Source organism: Varroa jacobsoni, unplaced genomic scaffold (genome assembly GCF_002532875.2).
Source record: "Varroa jacobsoni isolate VJ856 unplaced genomic scaffold, vjacob_1.0 scaffold_881, whole genome shotgun sequence".
Lineage (NCBI taxonomy): Eukaryota > Metazoa > Arthropoda > Arachnida > Mesostigmata > Varroidae > Varroa > Varroa jacobsoni.
The window spans coordinates 380,738-393,471 of NW_019213783.1; the positions used below are offsets into that span (position 1 = coordinate 380,738).

General features: G+C 40.6%; 1 long non-coding RNA gene across 1 annotated transcript; it reads left to right on the plus strand.

Annotated features, from left to right (window-relative positions):
* The first annotated feature begins 9,876 nt into the window (after window positions 1-9,876).
* Window positions 9,877-11,575, plus strand: LOC147752925 (uncharacterized). The gene is made up of 2 exons (XR_015312749.1): window positions 9,877-10,576; window positions 11,432-11,575. It is a non-coding gene; the product is annotated as an uncharacterized LOC147752925 (long non-coding RNA).
* Window positions 11,576-12,734: the final 1,159 nt, after the last annotated feature.

The following is a 12,734-nucleotide window of genomic DNA, read 5'->3' on the forward strand; positions in this document are numbered from 1 at the left end:
CGCGCGGGGCCTATGTCGGCTACCTTCACCGACATAGGCCGACACATTATACCGACAGCATTCAGATCTTTGACATTGATCATCGTAGCGGATGCACTCCTGCTGAAGTAGCATCAAGCGATATGGCTACCGTAGCAGCTTATGTTGACGGGTTTGAATATTTGATAATGGCGCAGCTAGACATGACTACAATCATCATTTAGAGCAAGAAAAGGCAAAATACTACTTTTAGAATCAGACAGCCAATCAGCAAAACGTTATATGGCGGCAAATATAATTATAGAGAGACACAAATAGATGACTAGAGTGTTCTTCAAGCGACTTCGAATCTCATTTCAAGGCTTAGTCCGAGAATTGTGTGTTCCGGTGCCCACCATGTTGGTCAGGCTTAAGTTAGCCTGCCAACATAAGAGAGTGCAATAGTTGGTTCAATACGGTCTCGATCTATAGTATCTTCTTTGAAGTAGCTGTTCCGATCTGACATCACTTGTAATATCGATGCTTCATTTTGACATCACTCGATGTACTGTTCGTCAGTGACTCGCGTAGATTATTCAATAATAACTATCTTCTATTAGAACAATTAGAAGAGACTATAACATCCTGCAATTAAGGAATCATCTCTTGTTATTTTACCATGGTTTGGTCGATATTCGGGTGAGCAAGTGCTGACTGCTGTTACCGCTATTATTATAGCCCAGCAGACGTCGTGGGTAATACATTGATCTATATGAAACAAGCGCGCTTCAACAGTCTTCACCCAAATTGACGATTTCCCCATAGTGAAACAGCGCAATTGTCACTGGATGCGTCTTTCGGCACAAGTCAATCGATTTATCAATACCTGCCAATTAGCCATCTTTGGAAAAATCAACTTACCTGTAGAACACACGTGTAGTAAAAATATCAAAGCCGTACATTGGCTCTATGTTGCACCAAAATAGGAAATCCCGTAAGTTATTTTTTATATCGGGTGGTAAACCTATACAGGCGTTCTTACACTTAGTGGAAAAAAAAAAACTGCAGTAGACAATGCTATAACGTCGCGCTGAAGTTGGTAGATAATTAGATATTTTCTAATAGCTCGAAAATATATTGGATATGCTAGAACCGATGTATGGTACCCGTTAATTATCTATTTATCTATAATTTGTCTACGAAATCATTGTACAACGAGAACCTTTAACATGACTTAGCTTATTGTGCTTACAAATAGCTTACAATATAGTATAGTTTGTAGTGTCTTATCAAACGATAGCTTTCACGGTACCTTGTTCCCAAATGTCCCTATCTTAACTTCGTGCTACATCACAGTGGTTAAAAGCACTTCTTCACTTCTCATAATAAATTCACTCTATTAAGGTGCATAGTAGCGATATATTGATAGAAGACAGATTTTATGAGACGCGTCGCGCTATAAATCTAGGAGCTCCAGCACGATTTATCAACGATACTAACTGCACGTACGAAACAGTGTCAGCAACGAGAGCCCGCAATAGCGCTATTACCGCCCAGCTCATTCTACTATCGTCGACGCTACATACGGAGGTAGAGGAAATGTAGATTGGTATCCTCGTACAGATTATAGCAAGAGAACGTTGGACAAAATGTCGCTTTCAGATCAGTCAGGATCGCGTCAGGGTGCTGCTGTCATAATACGTCTTCGATACACTCCGCTAAGCTAGTTAAAGGAATGTAATATGTGGTAACACCCAAGCGTCCTAAACGCAGGACATCTGACCAGGCTCCGTCTACGAAGCTGCTAGAGGAGACGGGCCAGTATTCTATCCGCTTCTGTGCTTTTCGACAGCAGACCGATTACTGTGTTCGGAACACGCAGTGTGCTGTCAGCCACTGCACAACGGTACACTGCAGGGTTACTGCGGTATAAACAGAAGTTTCGTGATCCTGCATAAACCTCACGGCAAAAGAAAGTGTACCAACTGCCAAGTACAACACCAATCAGTTAGTGGTAACTCAACGCCAGAGGTAGAGTGGCACGATTCCGCAGCCTTAACAAAGTAGCGCGTCTGATACTGACACCATACTCATCCGAGTCCTAGTGAGACAATGGCTAGGTTGGTGATTCAACGCCCATTGGTATATCGATGGTAGTGACAATCTATTGATACGTAACCCGAATAGTTGGGCTATAACTGCGTGATACTTTCCGTACACAGAATAGAAGCCGCAGATACCATAAACAATAATCTATAAAGACCAGATAATCCTCCTGCATGCCCTTTCACGTAGGAAGATTCACTTATTAGGAAAAGGCCTGCAAGCTTTCACTGAATGCTATTCGTTAAATTTATGAGATATCTACATTTGCCAAAATTAGAATAGGAAATACATTAGCGGGAGCGTTAATGGTGAGGGCCAAACGTGTTCCTGTGGTCCATGTTTTTTGTCATATTCTATTCAGCTGAAGGCAGCTTAGTGTTCGCTTCATATCATAGAACATCATAGAATCAAACGGCTTGTGCTTTAAGGTAACATCAAAAAAAATATAGGCAGATTCCTAGAATACAAAAAATACGACCCCGCTTGCGATACTAGCCAAACATACTATAAATATACTAGCCAAATACCCTGCATAACTTAATGACTTCAAACACGCTAGAAAATCAAACACAAAGTAAAAATAGGCCCGTTTTTTTGAACAGGACATTTCCCTCGGGACACATTGGCGAGAATCGTTTTCTTCTCGTTGTTTGGTTTTTCTGAACGGCGCCCTACGAGAGATACTACTTAACAACGCGGCAGATGTAATACATACATACCTTAAACAAAATAGCCGCAAAAACAAAGCGTACAGATAAGAACATATATATATATATATATACCCTTATCTGTTTGCTTTTATACCGCTTTGTTTAAGGTATGGAGAATTGCATTAACCACTTAAACAGACAAACAGGATATGACAGGGGCTGGCTGATATGGCTCGGCATTGAACTAGACGGTATCCCGCTGGCAGCTTAGCAGACGACGCGAACGAAGTTAGCTTTCGAAGTTGGCACACAGCGATCATGACAGGACTCTATTATGGGTATGATGTTGAAAGGATGCACGGTCGACACAAGAAATGATTTTGAGAAGGATATGCAATGCTGTCTTTTCCATTTATTAGTTTCCTATGGTCATTTGTTCAATAGTCGATGCTTGCATTGCTGGAAAGCGTTCAGCTAAATGTCTAAGGGGGGTGTCTTCACGCTCACTAGCCTATCGGTCATCTTTGCTTCTGCGATAGTACAAAAAAATCAATTCCTCCTCAACCAAGCACTGTTGTACAACGTGATCGAATAGTTAAGTTTAAACGTTGCCACGTACGTTATACATAAGTTACGTGAACATCTCGTTGAGCTTAATTATTTTCTAAGATTCTATATATGGAGTATCGTTCAGCGACACAGGATCAAGGTGGAGTTAGCGTATAGACAACGAAGGTCTTCATGCCGCGGCCACCGTCTTCTGAATAATAAGCTGTTTGTTGTCGCTGGTGTTGTTCCACAGTCGTATCACGTTCTTTATTCCCGTACTGTCACAAGTGTCGCGCGTCAGCTACTGTGTGTATTCTCTTCGTATTGGTTGCGCCAACCTGCCCGATCAAGTATAGCAAACGCTGTCGCGCAGGAAAAAGCGTATTAATTTGTCTTCCCTTCTCTCTTTTGTTCTCACACGACAAGGTCTGATCTAGCTGTTCGTGGTCGGTTCATTCGAATGAAGTCCCATACAATAGACAAGAACTTCTCATGGGTTCTTCCGTTCATTATGTATCGTTTGACAATCGAGGACGTCAAAGAAGAGCTTGCGGCCTACAGTTTGCTGAAGACAAGAATGACCTTTGTGCATTCTGTCGCTGGTGTCGCCTGCATTACTGTAGGCTTTAGATAACATCGATCATCGCGACAACGGCGGCGGCGGCGGCGGCGGCGGCGGCCAACTCTCGAAGGAGAGGTTGGCCGAACGACGAATCAAGGAAGTAGAAGATTGGAAAACGACCGAAGTCAAGCTTGCATTGAATCTTTCTCATCATTCGTAGTTGTAGCTAATACTACAAGTGAAATCTTAACTATAGAAGACATTGTCGTTTGGAAACAGAGAGAACGCGAACCGTACGATTCAGTTGTATCTATCGAGCATGATCGCGACTTGTGTAGATAGCATATATTTACCTTAGAATTTCGATGAAAAGCGTGCATTTATCAATTCCTTGACTCAGTAGCAAAACCGTGATAATTTCAACATTGCGATATATCGGAGCTCTTTTAACTAACTAACTAACAGCAAGGAACTCTCCGATCGTAAAGATATCTTTATACGGAAATTGAATAGCATATGTATACATAAAATAGTGCGGTGACCTATGCGAGTAAAAACACTACGTTGCGTATCCATTCGATAAGTACGGTCTCCGCCCGCTCTATGGCAATATCATGAAAACGAACAGCACAGAGAGTACCTGATCTGACCTAAATACAGACTTCGGCGTTATTGACGGCAATGCAATAGCGCCTATCAGTACACAGCACAGTACCCAGGGCCTATGGCTGCCGATGAAAGGTTCATGGTTATCTATTTCAATCGAATGTCTCGGATTCCCTAAAGAGATGCGGTTTACTGCGCATGTATTAGGTTAAAAGGAAGTGCTCCCCGCCGTAAAGGAAGCGCAGCTGTAGTACTGATAACAGAATTTCGAACGATCGAAATGTTTTAACGTAGGTCTATTTAGCCAGCTGCGTTTTAGGCCTTCGTTAGGTTTTTCTTCAACGATTGCAAATAAGCTATACGGAACAAATGTATATCGTAAATAGAAAAAAGACAGCCTTAATGCAAAGACATCCATAGGTTCTTCCAATTTGCAGAAATGACACTAATGTAACTCGCTATTCCCATATACTGCTATATAATTTTTCGAACATATTTCAGCAGGTTCCCACAACGGAAACGTGTGGCTCTCGTTTTATCACTTATACAACAAGCATGAAAATGATAAATTTATAGGAACTGGTTGATGATGATATTCGTTTATTCCAGGACACTCAAATATTGAACGAGTAAGCTTGCCGTCACGTTTTTGCGTTACATCGATAGACATACCTTCTTTTAATAGATAGAATTTATCCAGTATGTTTATACCTATCATTTTGAGATCTGTTATCAATTTTTCGGGGTAAATTTTGTCGTAAAATCGGTGTAGAAGTTTTCTATCTACAGCGTAAAGGTACCGTGACTAATCCGTAATAACCGAGCTTAATAGGACATAGCCTTAGATTTATCTGTACAGGCTCAAGTAAACGTTCGGTTTAACATTCTATTTACATTGGTAATATTTCCTCACATCCGATGGACCATTCCCGCCCATTTCTAATCTAAATTACAGTCTTCATGTCTTCTAAGGGGCGTAACTTGGACAGCTGTTCAAAGTTGACGGTAACAAAAGGAAAAGTTGAAACGCAGTAAATCGTTGGGAAGAGCAAGAAGCGATAATTACAATCACAATTCGCTTGTCCGTGTCATTGGTATGGCTAATGAAAAACTGTGACATCTCGTCACAGTCTGATTAGCTAAAGGCAAATTAGCGATTTAATCAAAATCGCTATTTCAGAGACACGAAATTGACCGTCGGCTCAGCGTTAGGACATGCATTTCGACGACCTCACTCGATCAACTTGAACCTGTAGAACACTGAATTAAGGTTCATGTATATATATATAATAAATATCGTATATATTATATAGATCGTATTCACTTTAAGCTTATATTGAGCATCGTCTGAATATATAAGGAACAATTATTGCAGATTTAAATAAGCTAAATGATTTTATTTTTGCCTATGTATATATATATATATATAGCTATCTTCGTTAAACTTGACGGTATACTGGAATATATTTAATTGAGGTATGTTCTGCTGTGCCTGGAAATCAACAGAGAACCTCGTCATCGCTATGTCTTAGGCCCTATACTATTCGGGACTTCAATGGTGCGGACAGAACGAAGAAAGTAATAATTTTTGCTCAAGTTGTTCAATTTCATAATCCCACGGGCCTTAGATGTGGCCGCAGACATTTATTATATCAGATTTAGTTTAGGATTTGTATTCAATTGCAGCTATGCACATATCCTCCAGGCGCGGCACACTGGTAGCGAACACGGTGAGGAGCGCGACGTTTCCATTAGAAAAGAGTGACTACGAGGCACACATCATTTAAATTTTATGTTGCTACGGTACATTTCAGGACAAGGACACAGTAATTCAATACATTTCTACTTCTAATAGAACCGCCACATTACTTCGATACGCTAAAAAATATTGCTTAAGTAACGGATGTTACTTAGTCTATTTGTGATTAGAATGAAGATGGGTGGCATAAAACTGATTTGCTTGCAAGTTCAAGGGCAAACTGAAGAGCAGGTGATCGCTTATTCCCCGTTTCAGTTGATCCTTAAGTGTCCCCCCTATCGCTTCAACTAGTAGTTAGTAACTATGTGGCATACGTGTAAGTGCGCTGTACAAGGCTCCCGTTATGTACGTGTAAAACAGTAAAACTGATACATAGACATATGTCTTCTCATCATCATCATCATCATCGATTCCTGTTCCGTAAAAGCTAAGAGTATTTTCTATGTAGCTCAACGAGCTTCTTAAATCTTCTATGCATTTGTTGAATTGTGAACGTTCTATAGATAGCACAACAATGTGTACCTCCTTGTTGCTCGATGATTGATCGTTTAACTGCACTCATTCATAGCATTCAGTCGTCATCCGGCCTATCAGTCTGTTGCGTTGTCGCGAATACGGTAAAACTCTGAAGTCCTTTGAGGCGATCCCTTCTTGTGGTCAGGTCATCACCGTCAGTCAGAGACTGGTGATCAGTTGACGTGAATGGGTGCCAGCGAGAAGAGAAAGAGATCACATGAGATGATAACGGCGATGACCACAACGGGAAACTTCAGGAGGACCCAAGGGACTCAGCCACATCAAGTAAACCACCTTGCGAGAAACACTGGACAAGCAAAAGAAAAAAAGTCTCGCCGTTCGACGCCCAGCGCCACTCAGAGCTAACTACCCGAACACAGGATGAAAACGAACGGCAACACGAGACACGATCTTGAAAAACGTGATGTTTTTGTTCTCTTTGTCTGCCTCTGGCGTTCCAAATGAGCTTCAGAGTGATGAAAGTTAACCCTAAACGGCGCGCTTGCTCACGGCTGTCGCCAGCAGGTCCGGCAGGTCTATATGATTAGCCAGGTGAACGACGGGGGCATCAGCCCAACCCTAACCTGCTCGTAGAGTGTCAAGATCGCTTGAAACATTGACACAAAGGAACCTTCGAGATCATACAGTGCCGGCTTCACGCTGAGTTTGTTCGTCCCAATATAGTGGTCGCCTTGCGAGGGCGACTTGAGGTCACCATGCGAAGCTCATTGTAAACATTTTGATGACTGTCAACCTTCAAAGCTATTGGAACAGTAAAAAGGCTTTGGGAGCCGGACCGCGCACAGAAATATGAGAAATGCTCTAAGAATCAACCTAATCTAACGACGCATGGTTGATTAATGTCTGGTAACATGAACACGACGTGAATTTTGGTCAAGCTGTGAAATTTTACCGTACCTGTCTCTTATACTACGTTCATCTTTTTAAAAATTTTTTACTGTTTTCATATCGTATGACTAGTGGTGGGTGTATATGCTAAGTAATATCGTTTTTTTTTTCTGCTCCTCTTTGAACCTACACAGTCACGAGCTAAGCAAGACGTCATATGAGTCGAATACACACGGACTATATGCCAAAACGACGATTTACGAGGCAACAGACTTGACACACGGGAAAATATAAGTGGCTACTGTTTGGTCCAATATTTACCTCAAAAAAATATAACCGGCTAATGGCTAAAACCTGCTGGTAGCGAGGCTTTCCGTTTGTACACTAATGCATAGTTCATCGTTAAAATTTATTTGCTATTTTAAATTCAAATTTGGAAATTTGTTTCTTAGCCCATCTTTTTGATGATCCTATTCGAAACGGTCGAGAGGATGCTGGCCATACCGTTTGTATTCTAGTCACTACCAAAAGAGCCAAATAAGGCGAACGCGCGTCTATGATGCCTGTATCGTTCTTCCGAATGTTTTGCGAGTACGTAACCCGGTGGTCTGCTTGGAATGAAGGATTGCTTAACAGTTACGGACGCCAAAAGTGACGTATCTAAATATGCACATCAGCGCCATGATAGAGTTATATAATTGTAACGTATCTTCGATAGCTATCTTTGAGTGGCATATTGCTGTTGACGATACCACGTCTGAGAAAATCCTCGTTTTTTAAGCGTCTTCACGAGACCAGCCGCAAAGTGAAATCGGCTAAAAACATCACTCATATCGAAACTAAAAATAATACCGTATGTTTATAAATAATGCGTGATTTGTCGTCGTTTGTGCCACTTTGTTTGAACGGCGTTGTCTTTTAGTCAGGCAACCGAGTTGATTGAATTTACAACTAGAAAAAGGTAAAAGTAATGGAAAAAAAAAACACGTTTTTCAAACGTAACTTTAATCCCAAATCAATTTGTACGAACAGGAGGATCGTATTGAAATTCCAGCTCAAGATACTACCAATGATCACGCGTAATAATCTTTGCAAAATTTTTTTTCTGATGGTACTCGAATTCTAATGTATTCTAAACGGAGAGATCGTGCCAAATTTCAGTCATTAACCGTGTTTCGATTGCAACTTTGCTGGATCGTCTACGGAACTTTAGTGAATTTGGGTAGCATGCATATTCTTTATTCTTGAATGTTGACAGCCGTAACAAGGAGAAGTTTTATCCGTTGCTCGGACTCTCCATTTGCGTGCATTACGAGCTGAATGGAATAATCAGGGAAAGCATATTGATTTAGCCGCTCGCTAGAGACCATTATCTTACAGTAGCTTTTAGCCAGCACGCGATCCATGTTACTTTTGATGTCGATTTCAGAGACTTTCGTATAATTTTTCCTGCCCGTATATCCATAATCCCCATCGTTGAAGCCAAAGTAAATTACATCACCATTTACTTTTTATAGAGAAAGATTAATCTAAGTCCTGTCAAAAGCAATGATTTATAAACGGAAGCTACTCAACGAAAATTCTTATGCTTTCGATTTTGCCGAATGGGTTCTTCTTCAGATAGACGCAACTAGAGATGCTGAATACTGAATGTAGGTATTTTTATCTCGCATATGCGTAGCATAGTTTGAACTAGAACATGTACTGGAGGATAATACTATGAACTGTATCATAGAACAGCGATAGATTGATTTACAGAAAAAAATAACCGTAGTAAAGTGCAGAAAATTACAAGAAAAAAAAAAGAGTGATGAACTGAATTTAATTAGTTATTTACCAATACATTAACTATTATGGAATCGTACTAATAATATACTATGGGACTTGTTAACCCTGATTCGAGCTAAATCTAGTTTCGTACTTTAGCCAATTATATCATCACTCATACAGTTTACTACATAGGACGCTACTTTACGGACAAAACGTACTTAGAGCTTAACATGTCGTTCAAACATAACGTATTTCTTGACACCTTTTATAACCAAAAGCAGTGATACGAACACTATCGTGTCCTTTACTAGTAAATTAATTCTTTGTTAACTAGCGTCGTTTTTATAATTTCACTTTAAAGCGTCCATTTTATAAAACTTGAACCCTATTCGCGCGATGGCTGTCGTGTCGCATAATTACAAAAAAAAAAAAACTGCATGTTCTTGCCGCTCAATCTATAAGATTATCGATGAGGTTGTCGAATCGCTTGTGCCGTTAAAACTAAGTAGCTTTGAAACTACGCGCCATTAGCAGAAGCGGGTGAGCGAAAATCGGCCATGTTTACCCCACAAGAAGTGAGTTCAGATGGAAAAGTGTCATTTAGTATGAAAAGTCAACGTTTAGTGGTCGAAAGTCACAGCACTGTAAACGTGTATCAAGGATTAGCGAAGACGTTAAACAAGGAGAGCCTAGGCAAAAAACATACTACGTCAATAATGCAGACGTCTTCCAAACGTAAACTGCAGTGTTGAAGACCAGCGAATGGTTGACCAGATACTGGGACCTGAATGACAAAAATGCATTGCTACAATAAAGGAGTTTCCTTACGAAGGCAAAGCTTGGCCTCTAGCAGTATTTTAGCAATGTACAGTTGGGAATTAATGTGGTCCACTCAATGTGCGATTTGTGAAACTTTAATCAACAAGAAATTTGCATAGAGCCCAACCGCTGCAGTCATCCAAAGAAGGACCAGGCGAGGGAGTCGCGTCGCCTTTGAAAGAAATCGGGCTTGATGGTAGTATTAAGTGGATTCGGGCATAAGATGATAGCAGTGCTTGAAATGGAAATCAGGGACATTTGCTACAATGAGATATTTGCCGAACCACAAAATAATGAACGCAGTCCGTTCACTGGAAGTCCTCAAGAAACCCATGGACCGTCGGGACAACAATCGAAAGCATGCAGTCTAGTTTATTAATGACAATGTCCGACCTATCGCCGTGGCGCAGTTACTTCCTATACTGCGGAAAGGTATATCCAACGTTAGCGTTCATTCGGCTTATTTTCCCGATCTAAATCCGTGTAGTTACGGATATTTGTAGGATCCAAATAGGGCAACTGGCGGGCAGTCATTTACCACTACTGATTTACTTCGAGAAGCAAGAGACAGAGAAATCACGTGATTGTCCTGAAGCTGCCACGGCGCTCGGACGGGTGTGTAGAAAACAAACGAGTATACCTCTAGAATATAGTAAAAATCATCATTCTAACTTAACTTACATAATTCAAAGGTTATTTAATTATATAGTGCACCGAGTTACGTTGTAACAGCTTAATATATTGAGCCGTTAAATAACCTATTAATTCAATGTAGCTTCATTATCGGCTAGTAGCCTACTAGTTTTAGCTATAGTAATAGTCGTTTATTATAACATGGCATTTTATGATATCCCACTCTATATCATTTTGGTCACTTTGTTAAGTCCGACTTTTATCCAGCAATTAATGCCTTTTCACGTTTTACGGATAAAACCGCTAAAAACCTACGAGTAATTACGTTTCGAGTTGACCGCCTTATCTTTCTAGAACCTTGCAGTCTGTAGACACAAATAACGTGAAACAAATCGACGCATAGAAGGCATGGTCTCATACCTCCGTCTCGGTTGACTAAATTCTACGCTGGGCGACTAACACGGCTCAGATACCGGCTTATGAGGCTTATGGGTCTTGCTTTGCCATTGGAACTGCCCTGTGAACCCATGCATGTTTGAAGCTGCGTGGCTCGTGTTTTTAGGTTTCTTTTCATCGTTCGTTAACTGGCAAATATCCCAGTGTCAGGTGTAATTCCGATCTGCAGCTCGTTGTCCTTTCTTTGTACAATTCCAGGTTTGACATGATCGAAAGACTTGAAAGATACTTGGATAGTGCGAAAGACTGACTGAGACAAACACTCGACGTTGCCCTATCGGGGTGTACTAAAAAAAAAAGATCATTTTTGAACTGATAATAAATAAATGAAATAACAAAAAACCCTTCTACTTTTCAGTCTCTCCACAGTGCCGAAACTATTGGCGGTCTGCTCACTAATGTAAGGCTGCGGCCGTTATGAGAGTGTCACAACGTAGAATAATTAGCGCCGTCAGAATACTTTTTAGTTTCATCTTTTAGCCAGGCGCCGTCAACCCAAACTACCTGACTGAAGCATAACATCAAGAGATAATATCCGTTAACACTTCGGTCTGGCATGCTTTTCTCTCTCTCTCTACCGATAACATACCTTAGACCTTCTCCATATAGTTCCCGTGATAGCGTAGTGGGGCACGTTGTGGTATAATTCGAATCCAGGTATAGACAAGACTTCGTTTCGTGTTGGGAACCTCTCAGCCATCTGACGGAATGTCTAATAACGATTCTGGACGTAAAACTCGAATATAGAGATCTTCTCCGAACAAGATTACCGAAGCGATCGGACTATCGCTCAGGGATTTAACCTCGAACTGGAGTAATTAAGTCAGTATACGAATGCTTTTGCTGCGCTAGATTCAAAATTCGTTGAAGGAACTAATCCTGTGTTTATCTAATGTTATCTAAAATGGTGATGATTTTTTTTGTTTTTTTGACCCTTGTAGCGCCTCCTATATTTGCGTCAAGTGTTTGAATATGCGCACTTTTTATTTATATAGACAAGAAAGACTTCCGACAGTTACGGTTCTTTTAACGGAAAAGTTCATTGAGTTCCGACTTAACGCCTTGTTACGAAGCCATATCCACCATTCTCAAACCAATGTACACATAGAGAGAACACGTGTTCCATTTGTCATTAATGAAGGACTGCTAAATGCTCGTACCTAGTATGCTTGTTCATTTCTAGGCCAAAACCTTGCTAAAAGCTAACTTTGCTGGCTACCCCTAGTCGGGTAAACGTCCGATTAACGCCTTTATCGAATCGGCCATTCTGTCTGCCACCATACTGCTGCCATTGAAAACAAGCGAACCTACGCGTAACGCGCTATGATATCGGCTCTCAGCAATCAGCACTCAACGGTTCAACCTTATATAACCGTGCACTAGCTTGATATCTCCTCTACTAAAAAACAAATTTCATCGAGTGTCGTATCAAATAAAATGATGTTCATATTTATTTACGAAGCCCATATATATATATATATATATATATATATATATATAT